At 32.1% G+C, this 13930-nt stretch overlaps 1 protein-coding gene across 1 annotated transcript in view; it reads right to left on the bottom strand.

Annotated features, from left to right (window-relative positions):
- LOC118196681 (uncharacterized) overlaps nt 1-11087 on the bottom strand; it is a 36912-nt gene extending 25825 nt beyond the window's left edge. Inside the window, exons 1-2 of the mRNA XM_035368130.2 lie at nt 10942-11087; nt 6216-6302 (exon numbers count right to left, since the gene is read on the bottom strand). The gene's annotated coding sequence lies outside the window, so the exon portion shown is untranslated. The remainder of the gene's footprint in view (nt 1-6215; nt 6303-10941) is intronic.
- Nucleotides 11088-13930: the final 2843 nt, after the last annotated feature.

Raw genomic sequence — 13930 nt, 5'->3', positions numbered from 1 at the left:
GTATATTTAATCAATACTGGATTCTTTCCTTTTACTAATAAAGGGCCAACTCTTTTCAAAAGTCTCAATTATAGCCCGAATTGAGTGAAGATTTTAATCTTCTTCTAATTTTCCATACTTTAGCCAGTATTTAGTTAAGTTTTGATATACCAATTGAAATCAAATTCATTAAACTTTTAATATTTTCTTTCATCAAATTTCAGTTTTATTTAACTTCATAAAAGAATTTTTGAGAAATTTCTGGGAATTATTAGAAGTTTTTTAAGAACTTCATTTCAAAAAAATTTTGGGAAATTTTACTTTAAAACTTTAATATTAAAACATTTCAGTTTTTCTTAATTACTTTAATTTTTTGCAATTTTCACACAAAATATCTTTCACTTAATTTTTTTAACAATTTTCACAATTTTTCAACAGAACACACATTTCAAATTACAAACAGTTTACATTTTTTTCACATACCACTACACTTTAATTTCCTTCAAGCAAACTTACATCTCTTGATTAGCTCAGTTACTTCACTCCCTAAATAATTGATATTACTACCTTTAGGATTTTTAATTTAATTTAATTTTTAAAATTAATGTTTACAAAAATTTGTTTACTATAACAAAAATAACAGTTTGACACTCAACTTTACCTACATAAGCGCCATCTATATAATTTGAAGAACACACTTACTTCTCTTTCACAACACTTTTGCAGACTCCAACACTCATATAGTAGGTAAGTTAGAATTAAAACTTACTATTTACTTGCTTTAAGTATTTTTTTTTAATATTTAAAAAAAAAATTTTTTTTAATTTTTTATATAGTATCTAAGTATTTTCTAAATATGAAATTATATTTTTAAATATATATTTGTTTTTTAAAAATTGTGAATTAGTTCTTTTTGTTTCTTATTGGTTTATATGGAATTTGTATAGTTCTTTTATAGTTTCTTTTTATTGATATGCATATTCGTGTAGGGGAAGTTTCTGTAGACAAGGATTTCTAAAATACATTGGTTTCTAGATTTTTTTAATTATTTTATAAAAATTAATTTTTAAAAAATTTAATTTTTTAAGAAAAAGTTTAATTCTTGACTTTACTTGCTTGTTACTCAAAAGACTTTCCTTTTTGAACTTTAATTCTTAAATGTTAATACTTAAATGTTAATTTCTAAGGGTACCACTTTATTGGAATTACTTTTGGTTTTGACTTTTAGCCCTTGCCTGTATGAATGACGAAACACGAATTGAATGATTGGAGAGTTAGGTTTGGAGGCAACTTCCCCTTGATAAGTCTGTCTCCTGCCTACTCTACGGTCATTCACATATGCATTTTTTTTTAAATTGTTTAATTTAATTTTAACTTATTAAATTAGTAGATTTATTTTCATGGATAGATTTTGCACTTGATTTGCTTATGCTTCTGAATTTAAATGATATTGTAGATTAGTTTGAGAATTACATATTTTACATGTTTGCACATTTTTTTAAATTATTTTGGCTTTTTTCTTTTTTTAGAATTTAAATTTTTTTACTTTTATACGTGTTTGTTAAGAATTTAAATTTGTTTAAATTTAAACATATACTGCAATGTATATATAAAGTAAGAAATTTAGAACCAATTTTTCACAATGACCAAAAATTGAATCCAATAAATGAAAAAAAAAATTAAAAATGTTAAAACCAAAACACTTCAAAAAAAACAATACCTCAGTTCAAACGCGAAAATACTAGGCATGACAATTTTTTTTTGGAGGGGTGAGGTATTTATGGGGAATATGGTAGTTTATTTACACAGCAAATATGGTAGCTATAAGGCATACTAGTGGAATAATAAAAAGGAAAATGCAAGAAAACATGTTGCTAGGCAATTAATACTTATACCGCCAATGCAGTTTTGATATGCCTCGACCAGTATAATTATTAAATTGGAAAGGTTATGTTACCATGGCCTATAACCACAACTGGCCCATTAAAATATACATAAATCTAAACAATAGATTATTACAGGCTTGAAATGAAAGAAAATTGAAAGCAAAACTTGTTAAACAGAAAATGCGAGATGATATATATATAGAACATACTTAAAGACAACAGACTTATAACTGCTTTCGGAAGCACTTCCGCAGAGAACCCGATAAATGTAAACATCGCCAACTTTGGCGACAATAGTTCTAACTTGGTAACCCTTCGGATTTATCCCATTCGCTTGTTCGAAGTTTACAACCATTCCTCTTGCGTTTATTTTGTTGAATTAAGACTGTCGTTGTTCGCATTTGCAGATTTATATTATTCTTCTCTTATTTATTATTATTTTTTCTGAATTTTTTAACAACGAATAGATAGAAATATTTTCGTAGATAGATGCCGGTTCTTGGTTCGGGATGAAAGGAGGGGTGAATGCTAATTTGTAACACGGCTGTTCACGTTGTGTTCTTAATTATTAACAGCTCTAACCATGAGGTTTCCAAAATCTAAAATAATTTGTTTTCATAGACCGCAAAAATGTGCATTTTAAATAATTAAGTAATGCTTTTATTTTTATTATTGGTTATTGTCATCTAAAATTATTTTCGTATATCACGTTTAACCCTTTAGTTTTACATCTACATGCTTATTATATGTGAATTTTTACTACCATATGCTTAATATATTGTTTTATCTGCTAACTTGAATTTACATTCACTAAAAATCATGTTTACAAAATATCACGTTTACGGCTCGGCTCGGCGAGTAATAATGCAACGGCGCCAACGGGTTCTCTGCGGATGAAAACCCCTGCTTTCATGCAAATATTAACGTACAGCAAAATAATAATTTTAATTGTAGTAACATATATTGCGCAAAAAAAGGGGGGCAATTCTATATTTCCCGTTCTACTGGGCCGGTTGACAAAATTCAACCTGCGATTTTCTTGTCTTGAAAGCGCGACTTAGGATATGTATTAGATTCATATATAGCACTGTTCCTAATATAGGTGTTTTGACACAAAATCGGACTTTTTTTTTAAATGACATGCCAATTTTTTTCCATATTTCGATTCTACGACTCAAATTATGCCAAACTGCGAATTTTGTAAAAATCGTACCAGTAGGTTTTAAAAAATTAGCTCTCAAAATTTTAGCTGCTCAATGTTAATTGAATTTGATATATATTTATTAATACCTCTTTTTTTTATTTAATTTAACTGATTCCTTCTTCCAGAATTCGAAATTTAGGCTTAATCCAAATGTAATTCGCATATTTTTTTATGATTTGTATTTTTAAATATTTTTTATAAAATTTTCGAAAAACTTTTTGTATTATAACCTATAAAATGTTTAACATCTTCTTAAAGTGTATGCATTTCTAGGCACACCTGCAAAAATATAGAGTTCTTTTATTCAAAATTTTCTAAGATATACGTTAATTTACATTTTAGCCGTTTGGAAATTTGGCGTATTTAATATAAGCGATAATAACGAAAATGTAGTTTACGCAGTTCGTTAAAATTATTTGAAAGAATGAACGATGGACCTTTTTTTTCCTCTCGTGCATAAATGAAAAAAAGGAAAGTAGGTTACTATAAATTAAGAATTCCGCCAAGTGAATATTTCTTGGAGCAAACTGAAAAAAATACGCCAAAATAAATTTTAAAATTTCTCCATAAATTTCTCACCAAAAATTAAAAAATTTAATATCTAGGCAAAATTTGAGCCGTAGAATCGAAATATGAAAAAAATTTATATGTTATTTAAGAAAAATTCCGATTTTGTGTCGAAATTCCTATGTTAGAATAATGCGATATATAAATCTAATATATATCCTACGTCGCTCTTTCGAGACATAAAAAACGCAATTTGGATTTCGTCAATCGGTCCAGTAGAACGGGAGATACAGAACTGTCACCTTCCTCCCCCCCCGCAGTGTATATACCGGTGTCTAGCATGTACATTATGATACTAAAGTGATGGGAAAAAATACAAGTTTTCAAATCAGGCCGATTCATTAAATACTGAAATACCCCGATGAATAGAATTTGAAAGCAAATTAATGCTCATAGAACTACATTTAGGTAATGCCATGTTCGTACTAAATGAATTAATTAAAATAAATAAAATGTAATATATGTAAATATTTTATTTACGAAACATACATTAGTACAGATAAATCTGGTGACATACAGTTATAACAGAATGCTCAATAGTAAGACATAAAGTAATAAAAATTTAATACATGTTACTGCTCAACTTAAGTACAAATAAAACTATGTAAGGTATTTCTTGGTACAAAATTTAATATTTTGGTATAGACAATAAATTTAACTGCAAGTAAGTGTTCACAATACAAACTGGATTATTCAAAAAATTAAGTATTATTAAAAAGCAGATAATTATTATACAGTAAAAGTACACAAAACAAGATATTCGATACATTAATGTACTAAATATAGGCCGAACTGCTGACGGCATGGTGTCGGAGGAAAGTAACAAGGAAGTTATTCCAGCTTTGTCAGTAATGCTCTTAACAATTTCAATACAGTCTCGAATGAGACCGAGCGAATATATATTCTTATTTGTATACCAGATCCATGCTGGTACTTAGTTATAAGTACAGGAAACTAAGCCAATAGGTAATCGAGCTATTGCTGAACCTAGCCAACTGTTAAGCTTTCGATCTAATTTTCAGAGACGTTACTTCGGGAGAGGAGGTCAGAGGGTTACCAATTTCTCTTTCCATACAAAGTCTTTCCAACAACGTCTCTCACCTCGCTGTGTAAAATACACACCTTCTTGCTCCACATAAAATAATACGTTTACAAACATCCATGCCTTCTCCAAGGATTCGAGTACGGCAATCAACGCCACTAAGACTCTATCGGTACATTTATCCACTTTCAAGCACTTTGCGTGAGCTTCCTAGCAAGCGCTCTCATTCTGGTCTCCGAAAAATAGCTATGCTTGTATGAACCATTGCTCATGGAACTAGGTATATATCTAAAGCAGGGATGTCAAACTCATAGGTACACTTGGGCCAAACAAACAAGGTTTAACTTTAGACGGGCCGAGGAAAAAAAAAAAAAAAAAAAAATATTCATAGAAACGTAGATTTATTTCGAATAATTCGAATAATACAATAATAAACATATATATATTATATATATATATATATATATATATATATATATAGAAAAGAACAAGAAAAATTTAATGTTTACGTCCTGATACTTGACATCTCTTTTCTGCTATTATCTTTCCTATTTCGGGAGAAATTTTGTTTGCAGTGATAACTTTCATTAATACGGTTTCTAATAGGAGACTTATTACCTTTCATGACTGAAAATAAGTGCTACCAAACATGGAAATAATTTCATATGCGAATTTTCGAGTATTTTCAAACCTGGCTGGTAAATATTTGTAAAATTCAGGCACGCCCACTTCAATGAATTTTAATTACCGTTAATTATTTAGAAGTAAACATTTCATTTTTTTCTTCGTCGATATGTTATTTTATTATTATATACTATTATTTGCCGATATATTGGTATATTGCAAAAAATATTTTTTGTGGGCCGCATGCGGCCCGCAGGCCACGAGTTTGACATCCTTGATCTAAAGCTTTTGAAACAGATGAATTATGCAATTCGTATATTTGTGGATTCTTCACAAAAATCAAATTTCTTTTCATATGCGTTAGACTTTTAACGAAGAACATATTTACAGCATTTTAAAACGACTGGAGATTAGCTTACTGTAACTATCTTATTAGTTACAACTGGTGATACAATTCAAATTAAATTAATTATTAAAGGTACAATTAAAATTCGCTGTTTGCTTGCAGTCATACAGGTAATGAATACAAACAGGCTATTATACTTCGCACTTTGGCGGCTGACGAGTAAACTGAAATCCGAAGTTTCCGCGCTGCGCGGCGACGCAACTTCAAATGGCCTGCATTGATGAAATTCACTTCATAATGCATAATTTAGATTATTAAACTAATTATATCATGACTTTTATATAAAATATATTAATTTATGATCTTTTCTGTTATGGAACAATACGAGGCAAACAGTTTTCTCTGGAAAATCATGTAATCCAAAACTTGATATTTCCAGCGAGAAAAACAATTTTGTTATCAACTGATTTCATTCCTAAATATAATAAACACCTATCTCAGGTTATTTATGTTTTGGTAAACAAAGAATGAAATAGAATGGCACAAAAATATTTCGGCAATACTTACCTTTAAAATAAGAATCTAAGAGATAAGGTCAATAGGCAATACTGGCGTGCATATCGTTCGGCAGAAAATTGTTTGGCGCGTATTTTCCTATAATAAAATACATTCATAATTTAATTTTATTCTAAATTTGAATTTAATTTTTTGCTAATTACATTTCGATTCTGTAATTTTCTTAAAATTTCATAGGAAAAAAATCCCGAGTACGGGAGAAGGCCTAATTTATCAAAACACGATGAAAATCAATTTTAACAGTAAAGCAATATAGTAAATCATACATAATTCTGGATATGGAAATTAAGTATTTGGAAGGAATTTTAAGGACCATCAAAGAACAGAAGCGGTTTAATCCTAGTATCCGGTGCAAATAGGATTTGGCTACTTTTGGCGACTTTATGATGAGCAGTAAAAACAGGACATATACGATGAGTAGTTAACGGGTCATTCAAAGAAAATATATAGTTAAACATAGTATATACTATGTATATAGTATATATACTATGTATATACACACATAGCATATAGTGTATAGTATATATATACAGACTTTCTTTGGATCATTTTTGGTGTTGGTGATAATTTTCAAAGTCGCGCCAAGGCTGCACCGTATACTAGGATTTTACCACAGAAGCTATCAGCAAATGGGAATTGAATAAATTAAAGCAAATCATTCTTGTAATACCATTCAAAGAACAATGCAGACCTCTGGGTAGGATGCATTAATATACCACTTCAGTACTATTCGGTTTCGAGGGCCGTAAAAAAATTGCAGCGAAAATGTATGGATGAAAGCGCCAAATCTAGCAAACACGCCCATTTAACAGCGTGCCAAATCTCGCATACGCGCTGATTTCAGATTGCGTAAGTTTATATAGTTCTATATTTCTTAAGACGCAATTGAAATACTAGTTTAATTTTTAATCTTTTTTTTTAATCTTTATATATATATATATATATATATATATATATATATATCCTATGGATTTAACAATTTGGGAATTGTCTATGATGAAAAATCTTCTATAAAATTTGGGGTAAAGTGCAGAATCACCCACTGCTTGACGCGTTTTTAAGAATTGCACATACTCGGTATCCATGTGCACATCGACCTATTTTCACTTTAAAAAAAATCCTAGAATTGCACAAAAATGGGACACTCTTGATTTTCTATGTGCACATCGATCTGCTGTCACTTAAAAAGTAAAAGAAAATTGACACAATTCCAATTGTTTTTACCACTGTAAAACGCGGCAAAGAAATAAGCGGGCGATTCAGCACTTTACCGAAAATGTTTTCAAAGAAAAGGCATCATTCATTATAGAAAATTATGTTTGAACAACCAACGAGATGACATTATGCTTTAGCGATAACTCGGTAGCGAAATATTATATGAAATTAACCTTTCATCTAAATTAAAACATTAATATTTAGATAGTTATTTACTATTATATTTCCTTTCTTGCGTTAGGGTTACCGCAATTACTTTTGGCAGCACTGGCATCAACGATAGTTTGGCGATTTTTTACGGCCCTCGAAACCGAATAGTACCAAAACTTCTTCTAATAGTTAACATAATTATAAAACAAATTCGAGAATAATATCAACTTCGTAAAATAGTCAAGAAATTAGCATTAAATTACAAAATTTTCTGAAACATTTATTCTTTTACACTTAGAACAGTCCCACATATTTTAAAGAAGATTGGTGATATATTATATGCGCCTAGAGTTTTATAAGTTTTAACCGGAAGTATATTTCTCAGTAATTGTTCCTGTAAAAAATAAAACCAAAAAAACCACATCATCATACGCAATTCGTTCGTCTATTAACATTAAAAAAAATCTGAAAGCTTGCATATTTTATATCACGCCCAGAGGGGCGTTTTTTAACATTTTGTGTATTACCTTTATTTATTAAATATCAAACAATATCCCAAAATAATTTTGAAAGAGCATAACTTTATAATTTTCGATACAGTCACGCAAACTAGAGATAATCCCCCCCTCCAGTGTTACCATTGCTCGCTTTGATATCGTTGAGATTGTTAATTCAAAATTCGTTAAAGTTTTACAAAATATGATATACATAAAATAAACTCCAAATTTGGGCTTCCAGACGTCCATATTGGAGTGGAGGACTATTCAAAATTTGACTATTCAAATTTCGTTGTTCAAAATTTGATGTCTCTAGGTACCGTTGTTTTTTTCACAGTGCCAGATACATACATTCAAGCAGATTCTTCATTATTTAATTTCTTTAACTATACTGCAGGGCTCTAATATTTGATGGCAACAATTTGAAAAGTGAACCAATGCAAAATGGCAAAACGAAACTAATAGCCTTTCTGGGCAAATTGCACATTTGGACTAAAAGATGTTTTCTTCATCCTTTTTCATTTCGTGCTGCCGTCAATCCAGCTTATAAAAAATAAAAATGAGTCTGATATATTACTAATTCTGAATCTCGACCGGATGTAATATTTAATTATGCTTTGCCTCTTTTACTACCATTTCCGTTATTCTGGGCATACGGCTTGTTTTTTCGAAACTTTTAATTTGACGCATTGAATTTATTAGATTTTATACTTCAGACTTTTATACATAGATTTTGCCTTTTTTCTTGAGGCCCAACAGAAGCCAAGCGGAGCTCGATTCCAGACGAACGGGCTGACTGCATGGTGTTTTCCTATGTGTATGAACAACAAACGAAAATAATCTGAAAATGAAATATCTGAATCTTCTAACAAAATCAAAATAATCTGAAACTCAAATTCGAAGCAGGTTAAAAATCTGGAGAATATATTTAATAAGCTTAGCGACTAATCTCCCGATCTTGGCGATTGAACAAGGTAGCCGCTGTCATCCTGAAGTACCAATTAAAAAATATTCATTTAATGCGATGCGCAAACAGTATTGAGTAACATCAAACTCGTCAAAATAACAACATTCTGCATTAGGAGCGACTTTTATTAATGATATTAATGGTTTAAATGCTTATAAAGATCTTAAATCGAACATTTCTTGCTCAAATTTTAGGCTAAATTAAACCAAGGTTAATGCTTTTATTTTATTTACTAACTTTAGTCTTCTGTAACTTCACTTTTATGAATCAATAGTGTCGGATTAGTTCAATGAAATCGAAACTTCCTATGTGTGCTTTCGTAGCTCCAGACACCAACCACATCTCTCTAAAAATAGCTTTCTAAATCAGAAGTAAATGAAGGCAGTTCAAAAGACACTTATTGAAAAACGTTTACATTTGTTATTTCATTAAAAATATTTCATTGCAAGAAATATTGCTTTTATTAAATTTACCACTGAAATTCGTAACTGCCGTAAAATATTAAAAAATGCCGTCTCAAAATCAACATTGTTTGCCTACTTGCTAAAACTTTCGGTACTTTTGCATTATCGGGACCGGATTCAGAAATGTATGTAGGTATGTGCTCATGTATGCATTTATATATATACATGCTATGTATGTGTGTTTGTATACACACGTACATGCATACATACATTTTTTATTCCAGTCCCGATAACAAAAGCGTACCAGACTTTCAAGTTTTGAAATGAATTTATTGTCTTATAGGAAAAATCCTAGTATACGGTACGGGCTTAGCGCGATTTTGAAAATTGTCGCCAACACTAAAATGACACGTTTACTGCTTATCATAATGTCGCCAAATCCCCGTGTGCACCATATACTAGGATTAATACGTATTTATATTTTAATGCATAAACTTTATTCTGATATTATGAATGTCGGCCAGGTACGAAAGGATTTCATCACACTTAAAAACAAAACATGCGATAAATGCAAGTGGCATTTGACAATCAGATAATGGCAAAATTTTACTTTGCTTTTAGCTTGTTTGTAGCTTTTCTTCAAAACAAAATAAATAGAAATTTCCATGCTTTAAAATTTATGAAGGTTTTATTGGAAGCAAGAATCATTTGCCATTTATAGTAAATTTAAATCATCTGAGTAATTGCTTTTGTTCTGATAATGCTACGATAGTTTTCCGTTATGCATCTGCCAAGCATTTTGGCAGAGCTTTTAATTATAAATAATTTCTAATTATAAAAAGAGTTTAAAAGTATTAGTAATTATAACGGCGGTTAACGTACGTGTATTTACCTTCTTTTTCATAAGGAAAAAACGTGTGGTAGGTGCGTAATGAGAAAATACTAGTGTTACATGTGACTTTCGATTTGTTGTCGCAGTCGCATGTAACACTACTATTTTCCCATAGCTATGTTCATAAATCCTTTTCACTGATATATAACTTGCTTCTAGCCATGCTTTGAGCTATTATGAGTACTACTGTATATCACACAAGTTAATAAATAAATTTAATTTTGTTATCCTTTCACATCAAGTATAAGAAACCAAAACAATTGAAAATATAAGTTTTTAATAATTAGAATCAATTTGCATGCAATTTACTCAAGTTATACATACAATTAACACAAGTAATGAAGGTAAAGAGTATGACATTCTTTTTAAAAATTAGCTGAAGTCGTGAAATGTTAATTTTCGGGAAGTTTGAAGTTAACAACAGAATACGGAACACCGAAAGTATCACTCGCTACATTATTGGCAATTCAAATTAACAGTTTATCATTAAGTTTCTTGATTTGTTACTATAATGTAAGACGAAATCTAGCATTTGATGTGAGCCTACTGAACTAAGTAATATTTGAAAAATGAAAGGAAAGATTTACATTACCTAAATGATGGCGATTACGTATCATTTCAAAACTAGTTTACTATTTGTTGCCATTCAGCTCATAAGAAAAACTTATTCTTAATCGCTGTTGCCATTCTTCTGAAAAACTGGGCTAAGTTACATATTGTATACTGAAATATTCGAGCTTGTGCCGTCGTACGCGAAGGTTGTTTTCTTCTCGGCTGCTACTCCGGCTAGGAATTATCGTCTGCGTCGCTTCGCCCTTATGGAAGACTCAGAGCACACCTGTCTTTTTATGTCTGGATAACAGCATCATATCTGTCGTTCTACGTTTGGGTAACAGCTGCAGTGTCTGCTTCCAGGCTATTATTACTCATTGGATCTCTTTCTTGCTTGCTCTCTCCAAGTCACGGCGTCGAGTGCGGTCAGAGGTCTCGCGAGAAATTCAATTGCTAGGCTTCTTCGAGTCTTCTAGTATAGACTGCAACTTCTTTTACTCTCTTTTTCTTTGCGCATGACATCTTGTGCTGATGTCATTTTGAATATACAGTTAGATCCTGTGTTTGGGCATAAAACGAACACGGAGGATTTTGCACATTCACATGAGACTTCTGATTATGATTACACGCAAACTTGATCAGATCTTCAGTTCATTCACATCCTCAGTCACAAGATAACTTTATCGAGCAATGCTAACTCCACTAGGCAAGTTGTTCTCGACATTGAAAATGCAATAAACCAAACAAATATTGGACTTTCAGCTGAAACAATCAAAGAACTACATCTGCTACTTGCAAAGTCGTCAACCAATTAAGAGAACAAGAAAATGCTCGAGCTACTGCAACTATCAATAAAATCTTACAGAAATAAATAAACGAACTGAAACAATACTGCGAAGCTAATCAAACTAGAGGTGAATTTCGTAAAGAACGGAAAGGCCAACTAAGAAAAATCTTCATATTCTGAGATCGAAAATGACTAACCAAATCTTAAAATTAACAACAAATTTCAAATTCTCCAAATCGATAAATTCCCAGTGAACTTGGATGATATTGAAGATGACCATCTCTCACTCCTAGTCAACCAACTATACGCGCCACCATTCCAAAAACTACCAAGAAGAATTCATTGAAAATAAAACTCAAAAGAATAAAGTTCCACCCATAACAGTGGATAATATTGTCAAAGCCAACGAGTTTCTTGCAAATTTAAGTAATCAAACTGGAAAGAAAATAATGGGCTTCTAAATGATGATACTAAATGCTTATAACTTTCGTAGGATAATATTTGATTATATTCGTGCTTCTGTAGCTGAAATAAGACGAAAGGCAGATAGGGAACATTGGTAGACTGTCAGACGCATTGAAGAAGAAAAATTAATATGATGTCGCATTTTCTTTGGTGTTGATCATTCGGTAATTTCCTGAATGTGATAACTATTCCGAACTGATACGGGTTGAAAGAAAGCCGGCATTTGTACATCCCAGTAGCCATATTAGGTATCGCCGAGCCTTGTTAACTGCTGAGTTTCTGCCCCGGACAGAATTCCGAGGTAGAACATGGAATTGCGAGGGATGCGGTCAGAGAGTCTCCCACCTCTCTTCCCCTACCATCAATCTCTCGAAATGATTTCGGCTCGCCTTGTATTTTGATCACCTCCTTGCCGCACAGACCCTGTGCGCTTACAAGCATCCCTGCCTTCTTCAGAATTCTAACCCAGCTCCTTTTCGGCTGTCACCGACAGTAGCCACTATATCCCGTCTAGACGACAAACTAAACAAACAGTTTTCCAGAGAACTATGCCCGTCGACTAATGGTTATCAACCCTTCTGATGATTGGTATATTGGTATACTACTCAAGCGGAATAAATGAGAGACCCCTACAAATGTTAAATCGATGGTTGCAGTGCCACTCGGTATCTGCTGGTATTGTGCCGAAGACTTCACTTGAGAACAACTTACGTCAGTATACGAAGTGTTTGTATTCCACTGACCACCCAGTTCAGAGGGACAAGGTTTAAGTAAAGTCGTCAGCATCTCAATTAAGCTATCCTCATACTGGTGCAGTGTCCTGTTCACGGACGAATCCAGATTTGCCCTGGAATCCATGTTTGCCTGGAGTGTAAAGATCTGGGAAAAACTAGGCACACGGAATCAAACTCAGGACATCATCGAACGTAATGCATTCGTAGGTGGCAAGACAATGGTGTAGGCTGGAATTTCCATGGAATATTGCACCCAGCTGCACATCTTAAAAACGATTCTGTGACAGCTGCACAGTATCGGAACCTCACAGTGATATTCTGCGCTGCAGCAATTGGTCCCGATTTTCTTCTTAGAGATGATAATACTTGTTCCCATTGAGCCAACATCGTTAACAAGTACGAAGAAATGAAGGCATTCCGTGCACTGAGTGGCCGTCGCAATTCCCTGACTTCAGTCCTATTGAAAAAATTTTGGAATGTCCTCTGGTGTATTGTTTTTACATACTTGCCTCCTTCAGCCAGTCTTCAGATAGCTGGAAACTGTCCTAATGAAGAACTGGCAGCATCCGCCATAGTTGATCACCTCTTGAAACCATAGGCAAACACTGTAAAATTTGAGTAAATGGAGTCTAAGTTTTGTTTGCTTGGAATCAGCTTTAAATATTTGTTAATAACTAAATTGACGTTTTTACATAATTTGAAAAAAATTAAATATTGTTTTCATCTTCTGATCCAATACTTGTTTTCTTTCATGCCTAAACACATTTGCTACCTTCGTGTGCAATTTGTGTTAATTAAACACAAATTATTTTTTTCATTTTGTCGATTTGACGGTCGTATTCCTAACTTATAAAAACCAATGCGTATTATGAATATAACCAAGTATATGTGCTAGCTCACTTTTGTTACGAACCAAATACGAATGCGAATTTCGAAAGGGAATACGACACTTGAAGATACCAAAGCTACTTTTGTTTCGAGTAGTTTGGAACTGTGGTAATTTGGTGATGTTGATTTGGTACACAAATGGATGACGACATTTC

This window comes from Stegodyphus dumicola, chromosome 2 (genome assembly GCF_044657685.1).
Source record: "Stegodyphus dumicola isolate Sdum_Otavi_A_Nest chromosome 2, ASM4465768v1".
Taxonomy (NCBI): domain Eukaryota; kingdom Metazoa; phylum Arthropoda; class Arachnida; order Araneae; family Eresidae; genus Stegodyphus; species Stegodyphus dumicola.
Note: the sequence above shows the minus strand (reverse complement) of the source record. Positions and strands in the feature narration are given on the sequence as shown.